Source organism: Agelaius phoeniceus, chromosome 7 (genome assembly GCF_051311805.1).
Source record: "Agelaius phoeniceus isolate bAgePho1 chromosome 7, bAgePho1.hap1, whole genome shotgun sequence".
Lineage (NCBI taxonomy): Eukaryota > Metazoa > Chordata > Aves > Passeriformes > Icteridae > Agelaius > Agelaius phoeniceus.
The window spans coordinates 7,765,001-7,770,000 of NC_135271.1; the positions used below are offsets into that span (position 1 = coordinate 7,765,001).

At 68.6% G+C, this 5,000-nt stretch overlaps 1 non-coding gene across 1 annotated transcript; it reads right to left on the reverse strand.

Moving 5' to 3' along the window:
• Nucleotides 1-2,620: 2,620 nt before the first annotated feature.
• LOC143694598 (5.8S ribosomal RNA) lies at nt 2,621-2,773 on the reverse strand. Its single transcript, XR_013183165.1, has one exon. It is a non-coding gene; the product is annotated as a 5.8S ribosomal RNA (ribosomal RNA).
• Nucleotides 2,774-5,000: the final 2,227 nt, after the last annotated feature.

The window sequence follows — 5,000 nt, forward strand, 5'->3', positions numbered from 1 at the left end:
GGCTTTGATGAGCGTCGGCATCGGGCGCCTTAACCCGGCGTTCGGTTCATCCCGCAGCGCCAGTTCTGCCCACCAAAAGTGGCCCAGTGAGCACACGCATTCCACGGCGTGGCTCCACGCCAGCGAGCCGGCCCCCTTACCCATTGAAAGTTTGAGAATAGGTTGAGATCGTTTCGGCCCCAAGACCTCTAATCATTCGCTTTACTGGGTAAAACTGCCCATTGCTGAGTGCCAGCTATCCTGAGGGAAACTTCGGAAGGAACCAGCTACTAGATGGTTCGATTAGTCTTTCGCCCCTAGACCCGGGTCGGATGACCAATTTGCACGTCAGGACCACTACGGACCTCCACCAGAGTTTCCTCTGGCTTCGCCCTGCCCAGGCATAGTTCACCATCTTTTGGGTCCTAGCACAGACGCTCACCCTCCACCTCCCTGGCTCCGCGAGCAGGCGGCGGGCGAGACGGGCTGGTGGTGCGCCCGGGGCTGCCAGGCGCGACACGCGCCCCGGGATCCCAATTCAGCCGGCGCGCGCCAGCCCTCACCTTCATTGTGCCGTGGGCTTTTGACGACGGCCCCTGACTCGTGCACGTGCTAGACTCCTTGGTCTGTGTTTCAAGACGGGTCAGGTGGGTAGCCGACATCGCCGCGGAACCCAGGTGCCCAAGTGCGGCCCATCAAGCCCGGCCTGGCGGCGCCATGCAGTCAGGGCACACTGAGGACAGTCCGCCCCGGTTGACAGTGGCACTGGGGGTCTGCGCGCTCGGCCCCTGCACCCCTGCGTGAAATGCCGCGCTGCGGGGACGCCGCCCCCACCCCCCCTCCCCCCGGAGGGGGAGGGCGGGGGAAAAGCGATGCCCCCCACCACGGCACCGCCAACGGTGGGGGAGGAGGGCGCGATGGCAATCCTCTCCCTCAGCCCCGGGATTCAGCAAGACCTGCTTCCTGGGGGCTGTAACACCCACCGCCACTCGCACGGCGCCGGGCGATCTGCCCGCCAGAGGCCTTCCCAGCTGACCCGGAGCCCGTCGCGGCGCACCGCCGCACAGGAAATGCGCCCAGCCAGTGCTGGCCGCCGGCCGGGCGGCGGTCCCCATGCTGGCCCGCCCCCCCTGGCTCGTCCCACGCACAGGGTTCACCCGGGGGGCGGAGGGGAGGCAGAGGCGAGGATCTACCCAGCCCGCGCTGTCCAACCGCAGCTCACCGGGTTGAATCCTCCAGGCAGACTGCGTGGGCCCCACCCGTGGGCCCTCTTACGGTTTCACACCCTCTTGAACTCTCTCTCCAAAGTTCTTTTCAACTTTCCCTTACAGTACTTGTTGGCTATCGGTCTCCTGCCGGTATTTAGCCTTAGATGGAATTTACCACCCGCTTTGGGCTGCATTCCCAAGCAACCCGACTCCGAGAAGCCCCAGGCACGGCGCGCCAGGGGGCTGCTACCGGCCTCACACCATCCGCGGGCTGCAGCCTCGATCACAAGGACTTGGGTCCACCGAGAGCGCTGCTGGGGTTCTGTATGCCACATATCCCGTGCCACACCGTGGGGTGGGGATTCAGCGCTGGGCTCTTCCCTCTTCGCTCACCGGTACTGAGGGAATCCTCGTTAGTTTCTTTTCCTCCACTGACTAATATGCTTAAATTCAGCGGTTCGCCACGTCTGATCTGAGCTTGCAAGCCCAAAGCTCGGCCGCGCTGCACACGGGGGCGCGCGCGACGATGGCCGCCGTGTCTCCCCCGCCCGCTCCCCCGCCCTCTACGCCGCCAGTCCCCCCTCCTCTCTGCGCTCCCGGAGGGAGCCAGAGAGAGAAAGCGCGCGTGCGCACAAGTGAGCGACGAGGAGACGGAGAGCCCCATCCTGGAGACAAGAAGCGAAAAGGGAGTGGGGCAGAGACGGCCCCGCGCAGGCGGACCGGCCGGGCGGTGGCGCGCGCAACGGCCTCGGCAGGGAGAGAGAGAGGAGCGATGGCGCCCCTCAGCGCGCCCCGGGCCAGCAACAGAAGAGGAGGGGGCGGGCGAAGGGAGGACGGGGTAGGAACAACCATCCCCGGCGCTCTCGCCACGTGCGTGCACTCGGAAGCATTGCACGGTACCGCCGCGGTTCCCACCCACAGACAGCCGCCCATGCGGGGGGACACTGGGGGCGAGGCCGTTCCTCGCCTCCCCTTCTCACCCTCCTCTTTCTCTCTTGGCCCTCAGCAGTGCCTTTCGACGCCGTCTCTCGCTCTCCCCAGGCTGCCATGCCACCGCATCCATGGCATGGTCCCGGCAAGGACGAGCTCCACCCCAGCGGCTCACTCCGGGAGCGGGGAGCTATGGAGTGCTCCCCGAGTCTGCATTTAGGGGGACGAGGGCCCTGCGCGGCAACGACGACAACTGCGACGATGACGACTGCGATGACGACGATGCCCGCCGGGCCGCAGGGAAGGGATCGAGGCCGCGTAGGGAAATGCTTCCGTCGCCGAACCCCTGACCGTCTTCCCTCCAGGCACCAGCGGGACGCCGCTGCTCCCGCCGCCACTGCTGCTGCCACCACCGCTGCCGCCGCCCACCGCAGGCGACGGGCCTGAGAGGTGACCCCAGCCATGCCGCCGCCGTGGTCCCTGGATGGCGATTGATCGTCAAGCGACACTCAGACAGGCGTAGCCCTGGGAGGAACCCAGGGCTGCACGTGCCTTCAAATGATCGATGGTCAATGTGTCCTGCAATTCACATCAATTCTCACAGCTAGCTGCGTTCTTCATCGATGCATGAGCCGAGTGACCTACCGCTAAGAGTCGTCTGCCTTTCAGGCACTGCTCATGCCAAGCGGCCCCTTTTTTTGTTACTCTGGCACCGAGGACGTGGGGGTGCGCGCCTGGCTTTGACCGTACGAGCACACAGAAACGGAAGGGGGAATAAAAACCAACTGGAGCAACCCACGCTCTGAAGGCTGGACAAGAGGCAGGGGAGCCCACGCTCCTGACCGCCTCCCACTGTGAGGGGAGACGCCGACCTCACAAACGCTGTCCTTCGGAGGCGGACCAGGCACCCGGGCTCGGCCCGGCCTCCGCGCCGAGGGCCACGCGGCGCGCGCTGGAATGCGGGAAGGCACGGCAGCCCGCCCGCTTCTTGCTTTCACGGGACGACACGCACAACACACATGGCACGTGGCCGGGGGCGTGTGGCCGTCAGCCCCCGCACACGCCGGCTCTCCCTTGGCCCCCGACGCCGCAGGCCTCGCGGAGTGCCGCTGCGCCGCTGCACGGCCTGCTTTTCTCTTTCCCCACTGCACGCCTTCCCCTGGCTCGAGATGGCACGCGATGATGACCAGCCCCCACTGGCGTGCCTCCTGCAGGACCACTCCCCTGCTGGGCGGGTGAGTGACCGGCGGATGGGCTCCACCGCCAGCCCCGGAGGTGGACGCCACCGAGACCCGAGCCAGCATCGCCAGTGCCCCAGGCCTGCCAGGCAGCATACCCCGGCGCTGCCGGGGCCGCGCTCCCAGGACCGCCACCGCCGCGTCGCACTGCCGGGGCCCCTAGCCTCGGGCATGCGCCTGGCGGAAGGCGGTACGGAGCTGAGCCGGGGGGCAACGCTCGCTCTACTTGTTTGCACGCGGACACCGGGCGGGGAGAAGCACCCCCGTGGCCGCCCCGCATGCCTTTCTGCGGCCCACACGCGGCTGGGAAGGGCAATGGAGGGAAGGGCAATGGAGGACGCGACAAGCGGGGCCCAGGATAGGACTGCCGCTGGGCGACGGCGGGTGCCTTCTGGTGACCGTCCCCGCAGGGTGGGACGCCCGTCGAGCGGCGCTGCCGCCGCTCGGCACGGGGTCGCCTGCGCTTGCGGGCCTCCGCAGCTGGAGGGCCCACCGAGCACTCGCCCTCCACAAGCAGGCGGGTGGTTGAGCCAGGGGACAGCTGGCGGATGACGGCACCGCCGGTGTGCGTTCGAGGAGAAAAGGCTGTCGAGGGGAGGAGAGGCGCCGGACGCGCCGGGTGCAGTGCCGCGCGCGCCAGAGACCACGGCGGCGGTCCGAGGAGAGAGAGAGAGCGGGCGGGCCCCGGCAGCCATGACCCCGTGGCCGAGGAAGGGCAGAGAGCACGCGCTCTCTGCCAGCGCCGCCCATTACGACGAGGCGAGCGGGTCGGCCCCTGCGGCCGACAGCGTGCCGCAGCCTCTCCGTCAAGGCCAGGCTGCGGGGGGGGGGGGGCAGGGCGCCCCTCCTTGGTGCCGTACGGTTGACCCCTGCAGCACGCGGCGGGACAACGACGGCGACGGAGGAGCGCGGCCGGTGGCGATGGGACAACCACCGCAGGGGATCAGTGGGAGTAGCTGCTCCCCACCCCTCAGTGGCACCCCGCTCGGACACCGCCAGACACACCTGCCACCGCCGCCGCCGGCACCACAGCCACCATGGCGGGCCGCGCCAAGCCGCCCGAGTCTTTAAACTGCCGCCCTGCCCCACCGGCCCCTTTCAGCAAACCCGCAGCGTTGGATGACGCTGAGGGAAAAAAACCTGGGGGGACCACCGAGGCACGGAGCGCTAGGTACCTGGCCCTGGGGCGAGGGAAACGACCTGCATGGCCCTGCCGGGGTGCCTCCCCCGCTGCCGCCCTCAGGAGAGCGTCCACTGGCGGGGGTGCGCCCGACATCTGCCGCCACCACTGCCATGTGCTTCTCGGGGCCCGGGGTTTCCCTCAGTAGCCTGGCGCTGCGCATCTGAGAGGACTGCCGTGGCTTGGGCCGCCCCGCCGGCGCAGGGCCCGACCACCGAGCACAACTCGGGCGCGCGCACACACACCACGGCGTGGCAGGGAACGCCCGGAGGCCTTGGCCCTTGGAGTTTCTCTGCCGTGCACGAGAGGGGGGCCGCTCAGTTCGAGAGCAGGGAACTCTGCTGGCTGGCAAAGGTCCCGCTCCCTGGTGCGGGATGGGCTGGAGGAGCCGCCTCCTCCGAGCCCCGAAGGCGCCCCCGCCACCTGGCTCCCTCGCCCTTTCCACCTCGGCTGCCGACGGGTGCC